Source organism: Echeneis naucrates, unplaced genomic scaffold (assembly GCF_900963305.1).
Source record: "Echeneis naucrates unplaced genomic scaffold, fEcheNa1.1, whole genome shotgun sequence".
NCBI lineage: Eukaryota > Metazoa > Chordata > Actinopteri > Carangiformes > Echeneidae > Echeneis > Echeneis naucrates.
Window position 1 is genome coordinate 22027 of NW_021780170.1, and position 15301 is coordinate 37327.

The 15301-nt window shown below is 42.8% G+C and overlaps 12 non-coding genes across 12 annotated transcripts; 7 read left to right on the plus strand and 5 right to left on the minus strand.

The window, feature by feature from the left end:
- Positions 1-461: 461 nt before the first annotated feature.
- Positions 462-549, plus strand: trnay-gua (transfer RNA tyrosine (anticodon GUA)). The gene is given in 2 exon segments: positions 462-498; positions 514-549. It is a non-coding gene; the product is annotated as a tRNA-Tyr (tRNA).
- A 517-nt stretch (positions 550-1066) lies between these two features.
- On the plus strand, positions 1067-1139 carry trnaf-gaa (transfer RNA phenylalanine (anticodon GAA)). Its single transcript has one exon. It is a non-coding gene; the product is annotated as a tRNA-Phe (tRNA).
- Positions 1140-1430: 291 nt separating this feature from the next.
- Positions 1431-1502, minus strand: trnam-cau (transfer RNA methionine (anticodon CAU)). The gene has a single exon. It is a non-coding gene; the product is annotated as a tRNA-Met (tRNA).
- A 6-nt stretch (positions 1503-1508) lies between these two features.
- trnar-ccu (transfer RNA arginine (anticodon CCU)) lies at positions 1509-1581 on the minus strand. The gene has a single exon. It is a non-coding gene; the product is annotated as a tRNA-Arg (tRNA).
- Positions 1582-2701: 1120 nt separating this feature from the next.
- Positions 2702-2784, plus strand: trnal-cag (transfer RNA leucine (anticodon CAG)). The gene has a single exon. It is a non-coding gene; the product is annotated as a tRNA-Leu (tRNA).
- A 242-nt stretch (positions 2785-3026) lies between these two features.
- trnal-cag (transfer RNA leucine (anticodon CAG)) lies at positions 3027-3109 on the plus strand. Its single transcript has one exon. It is a non-coding gene; the product is annotated as a tRNA-Leu (tRNA).
- A 1524-nt stretch (positions 3110-4633) lies between these two features.
- On the minus strand, positions 4634-4706 carry trnaf-gaa (transfer RNA phenylalanine (anticodon GAA)). Its single transcript has one exon. It is a non-coding gene; the product is annotated as a tRNA-Phe (tRNA).
- Positions 4707-6481: 1775 nt separating this feature from the next.
- trnaf-gaa (transfer RNA phenylalanine (anticodon GAA)) lies at positions 6482-6554 on the plus strand. The gene has a single exon. It is a non-coding gene; the product is annotated as a tRNA-Phe (tRNA).
- A 292-nt stretch (positions 6555-6846) lies between these two features.
- Positions 6847-6918, plus strand: trnae-uuc (transfer RNA glutamic acid (anticodon UUC)). The gene has a single exon. It is a non-coding gene; the product is annotated as a tRNA-Glu (tRNA).
- Positions 6919-11462: 4544 nt separating this feature from the next.
- trnaa-ugc (transfer RNA alanine (anticodon UGC)) lies at positions 11463-11534 on the minus strand. The gene has a single exon. It is a non-coding gene; the product is annotated as a tRNA-Ala (tRNA).
- Positions 11535-12312: 778 nt separating this feature from the next.
- trnac-gca (transfer RNA cysteine (anticodon GCA)) lies at positions 12313-12384 on the minus strand. Its single transcript has one exon. It is a non-coding gene; the product is annotated as a tRNA-Cys (tRNA).
- A 2464-nt stretch (positions 12385-14848) lies between these two features.
- trnas-aga (transfer RNA serine (anticodon AGA)) lies at positions 14849-14930 on the plus strand. Its single transcript has one exon. It is a non-coding gene; the product is annotated as a tRNA-Ser (tRNA).
- The last annotated feature ends 371 nt before the right edge of the window (positions 14931-15301 follow it).

Below are 15301 nucleotides of genomic sequence, written 5' to 3' on the forward strand. Positions count from 1 at the left end.
AACAGCTTTGAAAGCAGATACAGTCCATCCAGATAACCTTTGAATTAACCTTAACCTGAAACAGGTTTCAAGGATATTTCGAGAATGTTCAAGATGGTCTGACGTTTAGGATAATTCTACCAAGAACAGCAGGCTGCAACATGGACAGACCAAAGTGAGGTGAATGTGAACTCTGTGGTGGAGGCCATGAGAAAAAATGGGAGTCTTTGATGTCATGGTGGCATTACAGAATCTTTTTTTTTTTTTTTTGCTTCAACGAGATACCAACTTTCTTCCAAAAGCTCTATCAGCTGCTCCAGGTGAGGCTTGAACTCACAACCTCGGCCTCACTCTGCAGGTTACTGTCATATAAGTCATACTGTCATATCTAAAGCCTGTGGCTCCCTGTGGTCGAAATGGACAGCAGTTGTTGGACTAAAGAAAACTCAGCTGTTACTGAATCCGCTGCGCACCAGCAGCTCCCTTCGATAGCTCAGTTGGTAGAGCGGAGGACTGTAGAGGCTTACAGCTGAAATCCTTAGGTCGCTGGTTCAAATCCGGCTCGAAGGAGGCTGTTTTTTTCATCGGCCTCATCCAGCACAGTGATGAGTCTGACTACAGACAGGAGGTGACCACAGTTGCATCACTTTTCATGTAGAGCAGCTGTGTTTTATATTGCAGGCAGCACTGAGTTTCTAACATTTGGATGTTGTTAAGAGGATCATTACCATCAGCTGAGAATCAAACATGTGCAGCACTCAGGAATTCTACCACTGAAGTTCAACGAGCATCAAAGGCTTTTGACCATTTCTGTGAATAATGTGGAGAAAAAACTAACCTTCCTCTGGTGTTCGGGTCGGGATTTTTTGGATTTTCTGCTCACAGGTGATGTTACCAACCTGTGATCTTGATGATACTCTACAGTATGTAGATCTACATGATCCTTGCCAAATACTATTTGCTGACTGATGTCCCATTGTCAGAATGGCATGATAACACTGTGAGAGATGTGCATTTGAAGCCTTCACTGTGGGACTTTGGAGAAGTGGATGGTGAACAGAACATCCTGCATTAGTGGGCTCAGCCAGCTGAAATAGCTCAGCTGGGAGAGCGTTAGACTGAAGATCTAAAGGTCCCTGGTTCAATCCCGGGTTTCGGCATCAGAGGTACCTGAGTGTGGTTCAAGTTCAGATTTTTCTGACCTACATTTCCAATGTTCCCCCTCTTCTTTCAACCACACCATGAATTGTGAGGTTGGATGCGTCACGCTGACTGGTTGTGTGTCCAAAAGGCTGTCAAACACATCTTTCTTCAGTTTTCTCCTCCAAACATTTGTACACAGTTTTGAGATGACTTCAGCTGGAAAATGTCAGGAGTTTTTCAAGCAGCACTGATTTACAGGAAACGACGAATATTGGAGCGTGAACAGCTAGCTGTTGCTAAAAAGCTGTTAGCAGAGGATGGTTTCGATCCATCGACCTCTGGGTTATGGGCCCAGCACGCTTCCACTGCGCCACTCTGCTGTAAACCACCCCAGATGGGACTCAAACCCACAATCCCTGGGTTAGGAGGCCAGTGCCTTATCCATTAGGCCACTGGGGCACAAAAAAAAATGGGAGGAGCCTTTGATCTCTGTGATGTCATTAGAACCTTTGTGACATCACAGAATCAGCATCTCCTTTGATGGTTACTGATGGAACAGGAAAAGGTCAGATCCTGATATAATCTTGTGAATCCACAAGTATGCCTTTCTTTGTTTGTGTACCAACAGCCTGAGCTCTGGTTCTGACTTTGTTTTGATGAACCTCATTATTTACACACAGCACATTCAGGACATTAATGTGACAGTTTATTATATGCTCAAGAAACTTTGGTAAGAGTCACGATGGTCAGCCACATATGTTGGGGGAATTTTCAGATCCAAAATACATCCCTGTACATCAGAGTGGTGCTGTGGCTTAGTTGGTCAAAGAGCCTTGTTGCTCAGGTCAGATGTTGTAGAAACAAACTACTTTTGGGTTTTCATCAGCTTTAGGTTACAACGATCAATATTATAGAAATGACAGACAAAATTCTCCATGTCTTCCTGTTAATCAGTGCTGCTGAAAAAGTCATGTCTCATGATGGGACATCCAGTATGTATATGTAGCAGTATGCATAAATAGCAGAGGATGGTTTCGATCCATCGACCTCTGGGTTATGGGCCCAGCACGCTTCCGCTGCGCCACTCTGCTCAGGGTGTTCAGGTCTCCTCCGGAGATTAGTGTAATTTTTAACCAAGTCAACGTATAAGTTTGGATGTACTCTTCGATTGATTTTACATTTAACTTTAAGAGATCGTAGTTTACAGTTATAAATATAAATGGGGATAAAATCTGATTTTCATTTCATTTCAAAACTCTCGAGTGGTGGTTAGGGAAAACATGGAGAATGTCATTTATCACAGCTCTAACCAGCTGACGTTGAGGATAATTCTGACTGGATAGATAATTTTAAGTGGAATAGCAGGCTGCAACTTAGACAGACTAAAGCAACCACCGACGAGGATGGGATTCTTAACCTTAACCACTCCTCCACCTCGTCATGTTTGATTGCTTCAAAGGCAGATATTTATTAATTCTAGCTGGAATAGCAGGCTGCAACAGGACAAGTTCTGCATGTCTCTGTCTCTTGATGGGCTAATTTTTCAACAAATTGTTCGGCTCATTTGCTAGCTGTAGTTGTCAGAATGGCCGAGCGGTCTAAGGCGCTGCGTTCAGGTCGCAGTCTCTCCTGGAGGCGTGGGTTCAAATCCCACTTCTGACAGAAAGTGCTTTTCTTTCACCTCTACTGCAGCAAGGTGTGTTTGTGATGTCACAAAGGTTCTAAAGAGATCAAAGACTCCTCCCACTTTTTTGTCATGACCTCCACAGTAGAGTGCACTCTGTTAAGATATTTATTAATTCTAGCTGGAATAGCAGGCTGCAACAGGACAAGTTCTGCATGTCTCTGTCTCTTGATGGGCTAATTTTTCAACAAATTGTTCGGCTCATTTGCTAGCTGTAGTTGTCAGAATGGCCGAGCGGTCTAAGGCGCTGCGTTCAGGTCGCAGTCTCTCCTGGAGGCGTGGGTTCAAATCCCACTTCTGACAGAAAGTGCTTTTCTTTCACCTCTACTGCAGCAAGGTGTGTTTGTGATGTCACAAAGGTTCTAAAGAGATCAAAGACTCCTCCCACTTTTTTGTCATGACCTCCACAGTAGAGTGCACTCTGTTAATGAAGCTCAAAAGGCAATCATGGTCCTGCCAGATACCTTTGAGTTCTGCAGACAGAAGCAACAACAAAACTGGAACTATTTGGACTGAACCTGGTTTGTCTGTATTACTTCCAAGGCAGGCTTGGAGGTCTACCAGGTCCAATTCTCTCCAGATGTCCCCAAACACACGCTTCCCCTCCAGGTTTGTCATCTCCAATGTGGGGCTCAAACCCACAACCCTGAGATTAAGAGTCTCATGCTCTACTGACTGAGCTAGCCAGGCTGCTAGAAATGCAAAACATCCTCCAAAAAATCGCCAAAAATCATTTCAAAATAAATAAATAAATAAATGACATTATGGGAAATCTCAAAACTGTGTACAAATGTTTGGAGGAGAAAATGGAAGAAAGATGTGTTTGACAGCCTTTTGGACACACAACCAGTCAGCGTGACGCATCCAACCTCACAATATTTCATGGTGTGGTTGAAGGAGGAGGGAGAACATTGGAAATGTAGGTCAAAGAAACCTGAGCTTGCACCTTACTCAGGTACCTTTGATGCCGAAACCCGGGATTGACCCAGGGACCTTTAGATCTTCTGTCTAACGCCCTTAGTGTTACATTGATCATGCAGTGCCTCACCATCATGACTCTTACCAAAGTTTGTCTTCTGTTAAAAAAGAGCAATCACCATCTGCTCAACACAGCAACCAACACTAAACTGCCGTTTCTCTAGTCCAGAGACTGCAAGCAAAAGCTGTAACACAGGAAGTGATGGCAGCACCATGATTGCCTTTTGAGCCTCATTAACAGTGTGCACTCCATGGTGGAGTTCATGAGAAAAAATGGGAGGAGCCTTTGATCTCTGTGATGTCATTAAAACCTTTGTGACATCACAGAATCAGCATCTCCTTTGCTGGACAAGCCCAGCTGTTGCCTTGCAGTCGTCAGGAGAGCTAACCTTTATGATATGGAGCTGTGTGAGGTTGGCTGGTTGTGTTATTTGTAGTGTCTTGTAAAGTGAAGCAACAGTAACTTTGTGGCTCATGCTGTGCTGCGGAGAAGGGAAATTGGTGTTTTAGCTGTTGCAGGAGCTCAGAAGCTGTCTGGTTAGCTAAAGCTGCTAAAACTGCTAAAGCTACCACACCATGCAGGGGATGTAGCTCAGTGGTAGAGCGCATGCTTTACCACTGCAAAAATGACACACAAATGACATTATGGGAAATCTCAAAACTGTGTACAAATGTTTGGAGAAGAAAATGGAAGAAAGGTGTGTTTGACAGCCTTTTGGACACACAACCAGTCAGTGTGACGCATCCAACCTCACAATATTTCATGGTGTGGTTGAAAGAGGAGGGAGAACATTGGAAATGTAGGTCAAATAAAATAGAGTTCGAACCTCACTCAGGTACCACCTCAGATGCCGAAACCCGGGACTGAACCAGGGACCGTCAGATCTTCAGTCTAATGCTCTCCCAGCTGAGCTATTTCGGCTGGCTGAGCCCACTGATGCAGGATGTTCTGTTCACCATCCACTTCTCCAAAGTCCCACAGTGAAGGCTTCAAATGCACATCTCTCACAGTGTTATCATGCCAAGAGAAAGAACTGACTGATTCTGACAATGGGACATCACCATGGCCCAGGTACTGATGGAACATTTGTGGCATTGTGACGTCACTGGAGATCAAAGGCATTTCCTGCCTTTCATTGATCCCCCACGCGACACAGATGGATACGTCACTCTCTCACGTTCGCTTCAAATGAATGAGTGCATGCAGTTTCTGTATGCTCTACCGACTGAGCTACTCAGGCTTCTGATTGGTGTATAATTGGACGAGCCCTCTTCTTAACAGAAGATTTTAGTTTTCTTTTACACAAGAGTTTAGTTCTTTGGAGATATGGCAATAATAACTTCCTGTATTACAGCTTTTACTTGCAGTCTCTGGACTAGAGAAACAGTAGTTTAGAGTAAGAGTCATGATGGTCAGGCACTGATATTGGCAACATAACACAATGGGCTCATCCAGGATTTGTACCCTGGACCTCTCGCACCCTAAGCGAGAATCATACCCCTAGAGACTTTCTCAGCATAACATTTATGGCATTCAAAATGTTTTAAACCGTATTTATCATACAGTCAGACTTTTTCTGAGGGCCACTGAGCCATCCTGACGTGTCTCCAGCTGCCAGCTGATATTGTATAATCATATTCAAGGTACACCTCTGAAACATGACACACCAAACACTTTGAGAAGCTAGTTCATAACCGAAGTAATCTGGTTTCCGTCTCCTCCCTGTCTTCATGTTCCACTTCGAAGGTCGTTGCTTATCTCCGGAGGTATGATCTCAGCTCCTGTAAGAAAAACACAAGTTTCTGCATTCCTGCAGGGTTAGTAAAAGTTGAGCAATACTGTGATAATCATTTTATGTACATTTATTCTAACAGAAACAGAGAAGTTAATGCTAGCTTTGACAGCACAGTGTCAGCTACTCAGTGCATTGCAGTTGGCTGTGTATGAGGCAGCTGAGCTGCAGACCAGTCAGGGAGGAAGAAATTTGTTATTGTTGTTATATATGGTTGTTTTGACCTATATTTCCAATATTCTGCCTCGTCTTTCAACCACACCACAACCACATGAAATATTGTGAGGTTGAATGCTGCACGCTGACTGGTTGTGTGTCCAAATGGCTTCAAAGACATCTTTCTGCCATTCACTCCTCCAAACCTTTGGACACAGCTTTGAGCTTTCTCACAGGTGACACAGGTGTCATTATTTCAGTGAAGATGTATGTGATATGGTGACCAAGGAACTGTATTCAGGCTCCAGTCTCTTTATGCAGGTCATCTCTCTCTCTGCCATTTACTAATATATATATATTATATTAGTATATTTGTACCAACCAGCACCAACCACTAAAACACTGTTCCTCTTGTCCAGATTCTGCAGGTAAAAGCTGATTCAAAGAAAAGAGGGGTTGGCATTCCTCATCTTTTTTGCCCAAATTCCAACCAGGACCAGAACCAAAGAGAAACACAAAGAATTCATCGGTGTCTCTGATTGGAGTGAATCAATAGATTCTGTAATTGAAGTCATCTAACGTCTAAGAAGACATCAATTTAAAACTTGTGATCGTTTTAATTGAAATTCCAACCAAGGTTTGGAAGGGGGGGCGGAGGGTGAAAATGACAGGAGGGTTAAAGAGCAGTGTTAATGGGCAAAAACAAGCAGAACTGTCACAGAACATCCAGCAGAAACGGAGCCATCCAGCCGAAATAGCTCAGTTGGGAGAGCATTAGACTGAAGATCTAAAGGTCCCTGGTTCAATCCCGGGTTTCGGCATCTGAGGTGGTACCTGAGTGAGATTCAAGCTCTGTTTTTTTTTTACCTACATTTCCAATATTCTCCCTCCTCTTTCAACCACACCATGAAATATTGTGAGGGTGGATGTGTCACGCTGACTGGTTGTGTGTCCAAAAGGCTGTCAAAGACGCCATTTTCTCGTGGAAGATCGCAGGATTTTTCAGATGATGTGGTCCTTTTGGCACCATCAGCCTGAGATCTACAGGGTTCATTGGATCGTCCACAAAAATGGCTGCATGAACATTAGAATGCTGAGATGCATGGTTGCATCTCCCATATGGTCTAGCGGTCAGGATTCCTGGTTTTCACCCAGGCGGCCCGGGTTCGACTCCCGGTATGGGAAACTCCTTTACAACAATGGACCTACCACTAGCAGGCCCCATTTTGGGCAATAAAGATTTTCTTGGAAGCCCAAAAATGAGTTGGAGAAATCTTCAGTTCCCAGTAGAAACATTTATTAAGGTCACCGGTAAAGTAAGGCAGCGCTGGGCTTGAAGTGACAGAGCTCCCCCAGGATCTCTGCCAGAAAGAGCCCTGATATCTGGAAAAGTTTCACATTTATCTTCTTGAGCTGGGTCTGTCCCGAACAGAGGTTGGACTTTCACACAACCAAATGTAACTGGCAGTCAGATGTACAAAGATGTCATTTACAAACAGTTTCTACTAACAGTTAGTTGAGGAATCAGCTGAATGAGGACAGATGTGACTTAAAGCACAACAAAGATCTTTCCCAGAAGGCCCTCAGACAAAGAAGCTGGGTAACAGCACAGACTGTCAGGAGTGGTATTTGAACCCTCAGTTCCAGAGGAGACTGTCACCTGAACACAGCACCTTCTACAGCTGCTATCAAAAGGCTTGTTGGGGAAATCCATCCACGGTTTTAATGTAGGACTATTCATCTACCTGTGTCTACCTGAGCTTCATTAACAGTGTGCACTCGATGGTAACTGAGGGATCAGAGTGTTGGAGAGCAGAACTCTTTCCTGTGCTTCAGATACACTGTTTGGTTCTGAGCTGATCATTAATAATCAATGAATGATCAATAATCTTCTCAGCTGCTCTGAATGGTGACAGTGGGGCAGCCTATGTGTTTACATCTGAATCACATGTGATTTTGGAGTTTTTCAGATCTCCTCCACAGAAGGTGGATCTGATCTCAGGTCATGGCCAACACTGACCTCTGCTGCTTGATGCTGCCTTCATCCTGATGAATGCTGAAGCAATGAAATATGACAAGAACAGACACTAAACTGACAACAGGACATTAAAATGGGCCACACTCAGACCCCACATGGCCCAAAGGACAAGGTGTTTGACTTTGGATCAGAAGACTGAGGTAAAGATTTATGTTCACAGAGATCACAGAGAGTCTCTTGAACGGCTCTTTAATATGAATGATGGGAACCAAGTCACAGCCCCCCCGCCATTTTTCTATTTGTGCCTCTGTGCCATCAAATACAATTTTGTGAAGGATAACAAAAGAAAGACACAAAAGGTGAACTGTGATGGCAGGAATCAAAGTGTGAACACAGTCTGGCAACTCTTCAGGGAAATACGCAGAACAGTCTGTCTTTTCTGGACATGTTTGGTGTTTCTAACACAACACAGCTGCTTGTTAACTTTCTCCATAAATGCTTCTCTTTGGGGTTGTCCTGCTCAGAAATTCAGTAAAAAAAAAATGATGATTTGCTATTTTAAATAGATTTCTTGAGATCAGCTCCAACAACACAACCCTGATCCCTAATCACTGCAGTTAACAGTCCTCTCATCATATGCTAACAGTCCTCATGAATTTAAGAGGATCGTTGTCTGATCATTCTATTCTTCAAACTGTTACCAAGACCACAGAAACTTCCTACTGAAGGAGGACAACACATTTATTCAACAAACTGGAAAAAAGTTCAGAGTCACAATTAATTATCCAACGTGTTTGTTGACTTGATTGACTTGGATTCAGTAAATGCTGCTTGTTGGGGCAGCGTTAACTGACAAAGACAATAAAGAAGTAAAGAATCAATGTCTTCTAACTCAGATCACATCAGTCAGAGACACTGTTGATTCCTTTCTGCATGACTGTTTCTCTTTGGGGTTGTCCTGTTTGCAATTTGGACAGAATATTTTATTTATTTCTATTTATTTTTTGAAATCAGCCAAAGTCATGAATTTGTCATAAACATTTCCCGAACATGATTCATGATGATTCATGATTCACGCTGCTGTGTCCTGGTATGAAGCACAGTGGTTCTGTCAATGTGTCCTTTCTTTCTTCTTACCTTATGTTACCTTAACTGTTAAATTCAGTAATAGCTACTTTTTGTTTTTTTACTTTTTTATTTATTTCCACAGTTATCTACAGTCATGCTAATTCTCAACTGTACATATATTGTTACTGGCTTCTTTTGTAAATATATTCATACATTTTATTTTTTACTTCATCTTTTATCTTTCTTATTTTATAATTATATTTTGTACCACAGAGTTGTCTTTAAGGTTTGTTATACGTTGTGTATGATGGCAATAAAAACATTCTAATTCTAACTCTAATTCTTTGAGGTTGCTCTGGTGGAAATCTGACCCGTTTTTAATGATTTCTTGAGATCAGCTAAATCTATGAATTTGTCATCAACATTTCTGCAACTGAAGAACAGACTTGTGTTTTCAGAGCAGTAAGTGCTATTAGTTGGGGCAGAGTTTGTGATTTCAAATGTTTTTCAAAAAAGATGAGGAATGCCATTCCTTCTTTTCTCCCATCACCAGTACAGCAGGTATTATCAGTGATATGGGGGATGGGGGTTAAGAAAGTCACAAATGTTACCTTAACCTGAGCACTGACTTGACTGTTGAATTCAGTAAGTGCTACTTGTTGGGGCAGTGCTGACTGACAAAGACAACAACATCTTCTTAGAATACAATACTGACCATTTCAATTACACAGACGACTTCCTTTTGTACAAATGCTTTTCTATGTGGTTGTCCTGGATGGTATTAAAACCAGTTTTTATAGATTTCTTCAGATCAGCTGAGTGAGTGAATTTGTCCTCAACATTTCCCCAACTGAAGCACAGACTTGTGTTCTGAGAGCAGTAAGTGCTTTTTATTGGGGTAGTGTTGGTGATTTCAGAAGTCAATCACAAGTTTTATCAGTTTTTGGGGCGTGGGGGTTAAGAACATCTGAAGTAGTTTGAAAGTCACAAATGTTACCTTAACTTGAGCACTAACTTGACTTGAATTCAGTAAGTGCAACTTGTTGGGGCAGTGCTGACTGACAAAGACAGCAGGTTTGGTGGGAGCCATGACTCCCAACACAAATGCAGATATGTTTATCTAGAGACTAAGTCTTGGTTGGAATATAAAAAAAAACATTGTCATCAACATTTCCTGAATTGAAACACAGACGTATGGACATAAGGCAGTAAATGCTGTTTGTTGGTGCTGTGTCATGCTAATGGTCCTCATGAATTTAAGAGGATTGTTCCTGATGGACTAAATGTGATCTTCATTACATTCCATTACCAAGACCATTGAAACTGCCTGAACAAAGTAGAAGATGTAAGATGGGTAAAAGCCTGAATGGGAGTCCATTGGAACTGCGACACAACAAGGAAGTGGCTGCAAAGACTCTTTGGAGGAGATCATATGTGCAGTAAAAAATTTTTAGCTGAATGTGGCTTCTATTCTCTTTGCTCTCTTTTTCCCCTTCGGTGTTAATTTACAAAAACAGCATTAATTCTTGGAACCATGTTTTCTTCAGATCTAACTCGGATCACTCCAATCAGAGACACTGATGAAGTCTTGTCCATAAGTGCTTATCTTTGGGGTTGTCCTGGCTGGAATTTGGACAAAAATTACAATCAGTTTTAGTAGTTTTAGTTCGACATCTAGTTTTAGTAATTTTGTGAGATCAGCTAAATTCATGAACTTGTCATCAACATTTCCCCAACTGAAGCACAGACTTGTGCTGTGAGAGCAGTAAGTGCTATTAGTTGGGGTCGTGTTGGTGAGTTCAGATCAGTAAGTTTTATCAATGTTTGGGGAGTGGGGGTTGTGAACGTTTGAATTTGTTTGAACGGGGGAGAACTTTTCAGTCATCAAAAATCTCACACAGAGCATTGATCATACATTACAACCTTTAGTGTTCTCACACTCCCTGATGGTCTAGTGGCTAGGATTCGGTGCTCTCACCGCCGCGGCCTGGGTTCGATTCGAGTCAGGGAAAATGTTTTTACTGAAAAATACAGGTGATTGACCCCAGAACATAAATATGTCATCATGCAGCTGGGGGTTATTCCAGGTAGGAGTTTCAACGAACTTTGAGTCTCTCCCTGAACTCTGAGTTGACTGAGGTCGATGGATGCCATACTGAAGCTGCACTAGCTGTCAATAGTTTTAGTACCCACTCTGCCTCCTTTGATCTATTGAAAAGTTGACATGTTTCATGTTGGTTCAAACTGACTGAACACAGTCCACTGCAGTTAGCTGAGCTGCAGACCAGTCAGGGTGGAAGAAGGCAAGTTGGCAGAGGCAGTGTTCTGCTGGGTAACTTTGGGTCTGAAGAAACTGCTAATCACCTAACGTGGGGCTCGAACCCACGACCCAGAGATTAAGAGTCTCATGCTCTTCCGACGGAGCTGGCTGCTAGAACTGCAAAAAAACTTTGAAAAAAATTGACAAAAAATACAGAGTGTTATATGTATTTCAAGTGTGAACAAGACAAGAGCATGATTGTCTTTGGAGCTTCATTAACATTGTGCACTCCATGGTGGAGGTCATGACAAGAGATGGGCAGAGTCTTTGATCTCATACATATGTATGTGCATTCTCAGTAATTTGTTTGAGTGACTAAGGAGGAGCAGTTGAACATTTCATACAGCATTATATTATAAATGCTGGAAATGCCGGGGATTGAACCCGGGGCCTCATACATGCAAAGCATGTGCTCTACCACTGAGCTACATCCCCTGGATGGCTTCTTACATACTGTGACAGGTGAAGGTTCATTCTGATGGAATGAACTGTTTCTACACAAGCTGCATGAATGTGACACAGAGCTCATGTTTAAAGTATTTTTCTTCAGTACTCTTATTGTGTCTGGAGCTCTGACTGTTGACATAAGTGCAGGTGACGTAAATTCAGCAGGACAGGCAGCATTATCAGTGGCCACTGCCTCATCATAGTCCTTGTAGCAGAAGAGTAGCTGCTGCCTCAGTGACAGCTAACAGGGATCCTAACGAGTGATAAACAATAAACAGACATTTCCAATTGTCATCAAAATGTATTCTTTATATACATTTAATGGAGTCTTTGATCTCTTTGATGTCATTCAAAGAGATCAAAGACTCATTCATTCAGGACATTAATGTGACAGTTTATTATATGCTAAAGAAACTTTGGTAAGAGTCATGATGGTCAGCCACGTAACAGCCACGGGGTATTTTCAGATCCAAAATACATCCCTGTACATCAGAGTGGTGCTGTGGCTTAGTTGGTCAAAGCGCCTTGTTGCTCAGGTCAGATGTTGTAGAAACAAACTAGTTTTGGTGATTAACTGCATGGAAAACTTAGACTAATGACAGCCCGTGAGAAAGTTGCATCCAAATGTTTCATTGATTTGGTTTAAACAGATTCTTATTTGAGAGAATAATCACTCATCACAGTAATTTACTGTGACAAGCCTCCCTCTGCTTTTCCCCTTTGCAATTTCAACCCCACCCCCACATGAAAAAATGCAGTGTTTGGTAGGGGACACCCAGATTTGAACTGGGGACCTCTTGATCTGCAGTCAAATGCTCTACCACTGAGCTACACCCCCCATAAACACACACAGCCCATCACTGCAGATCAGCAGGTCTGACTGAAAACAAGCTGTAAAGTATGAACCACAGCACTGCTGGGGTTTGAATGTGTAGGGTGCGAGAGGTCAACACTTGTGCTCCTCACAGTTGTGTGTCATTTGTGTGTCTGAAGAGCTGCTGCCTTTGATACATCGCCTGATGATGTAACAATACTCACAGAATGAAACTCCTCCTTTGAAGCTGCTTTGAAGAATTTCCAAAATCACATGTGATTCAGATGTAAACACAAAGGCTGCCCCACTGTCACAATTCAGAGCAGCTGAGAAGCTGATTGCAGTGCAGTCATATTCAAATAATAAACAATGTTCTACGTTGCTCAAAGTGAGATTTACAGTTTACTTCATCCTCACACTACATGCTAATGTTAGCACAGTTGCACTGCCCCTTTCCTCTACATTGGTTTCTGTTTCCTCGTCAGAGACTGGCAGCTGGACAAACATGTCAGGATGGTCGGTGGTCTAAGGCGCCAGACTCAAGGTTAACTCCTTGAGAGATGTGTTTGCTTTCCCACTAAAACTTGAAAACGTATCTAAGTAATACTTATGCAGAGCTTTCAGTTGTCACCCTACCACTCCAAATGTGAAACTGACGTGCAAATATGGAATGATGCAATAACAGCCAAACAAGTAGTTGAGTATGTGATTTTATTTCTATTTAGCATGCAATGTCTCAGTCTCTGCTGTCTGTTCCACAGAAGAACATGACAGCTCAGCGGGCTGACATGAACCACGTGACCACCCTGCAGTGAGATCAGGGAGTGTCGGGACTCTTCTCTCTATGGGACACTGGATCTGTCTGTCTGTATCATGGCAGACACTCTGAACTCCTCTAAAACACGCTGGATTTACTGATATGAAAGTGTCCACCGGTCCACCAACCCACCATCGATATATTGTGATGGTGTGAACAACATGTGAGCAGGAGAGCAGCTGCTTAAGTTTATGATGTGTTCAGGAAACAGTCAAAGCTCCATACACAACAATAGTCCTGCTTCTGTTTACCAAAAGCCTCCAAAGTCCACCCTCCAACAAAGAGCTAAATGTGGGCATCGATCCCACTACCTCTCACATGCTAAGCAAGCGCTCTACCATTTGAGCTAATTCCCCAGCCGGCAGCGCATGTTCTCTAAATGAATATATAGTGAAAGTATCTCCAGGAGTAAAATGATTAAATCACTACCTCAATCTCAATTGACAATCTCTGTATTATATCAGAGGCCCTTTGCGGTACATATACTTATCTTTATTAGCATTTGTATCTGTACACACACACACACAATCACACACACCACGTTTTCCAGCCCTCATGGTTCTTGGGGAATCCATGCATGTGGAAACCCTTCTCGGACTGATTGGAGCATCCAAACGCTGCACTCCTACATTAAAACAAACCACTTTACCATCAACCTCAGCTGCAGTATACACATTACACTTCCATTACCAGATCCTCTGTATATAGATGTACTTCAGAGTGGTGCTGTGGCTTAGCTGGTCAAAGTGCCTGTCTTGTAAACAGGAGCTCTTGGGTCTTGGGTCTTTCCCCGGTCTTTCTTTTCATCGGCCTCATCCAGCAGAGTGATGAGTTTACAGACAGGAGGTGACCACTGTTGTATCACTGTTCATGTAGAGCAGCTGTGTTTTATACTGCAAGCAGCACTGAGTTTCTAACATTCAGGAATTGAAATCCCAGTCTTCCACAAGACAGGCAGAGATCTTATCCGCAAAGGGGTTTAAACAAAGAACATCCCTGGGTGGGCTTGAACCACCATCCTTTCAGATAACAGCCGGACACGCTGACCGATTGCACCACAGAGACATGTTGAGACATGTTGAGAAAATAAAAGTGATGAACTGTGGATGGCAGCCTGCTGTCGGTCTGACTGAACAACGATGCAGAAACAACAGACAAAGTCAAATGAATCAGAATTAAGAATTAAGGGTTCAATTCAGTATAACATGTCTTTTTAATCATCTGACATCACAGACCTTCTGACATCATAGATCATCTGCCATGGCAAAAGCAGTGCAAAAGTTCACTTCAAATGCACACAGGCCGGTTAGCTCAGCTTGTTAGAGCGTGGTGCTAATAACTCTTGTCCAGAAACTGCAAGTAAAAGCTGTAATACAGGAAGTGATGAGCAGGAACTCCACTGAGAGTGAAGCACTGCTGGGGTTTGAATGCAGGATGTCCTGTTTATAAGACAGACACTTTAAGCAGCGAAGCATCAGTGCTGCCAGTTTCTCTGCAGTTTTTCTCTAAAACCACGTCTGTGTCAGTCAACGCTTGTGCTCCTCACAATTGTGTGTCACTTCCACAAAGGTTGAAAGCTGTGCTTCCACACAACACGAAGGTGCCCTGTCCTTTGAGTAGAAAACTATCCAGGCTGCAAAATGCTGAGTCACAGGAGCATTGCTGTGCATGGTTGTTGTGGCCGAGTGGTTAAGGCGATGGATTAGAAATCCATTGGGGTTTCCCCGCGCAGGTTCGAATCCTGCCAACAACGTTTGCTTCCTTCTATGGCCCAAGTTTCCCATTTGGGGAGAGACACAGCTGAGTGCTGTTGTTAGGACTCATCTAAGAGGAGGAGAGCACTCACTGATGCTCAGTTATCATTATCAAGGCCGGTGATAGGGACACACCTTTAGTTCCACTTCCAGGTCATGGAAGCAATAATGAGAAGTCATTTCCACTGTGTGCTGTGCTGAAATAGCTCGTATGGGAGAGCGTTAGATTGAAGGTTTAAAGGTCCCTGTTTCAATCCCGGGTTTCAGCAGCTGTTGTGGGTCCTTTCAAAGACATTCCCTGAGCTTTGTTATTTAATTATGGAGTTAAAGTCACTTAGTGTAACACATCACAGATTCTATGTCTTCTCCA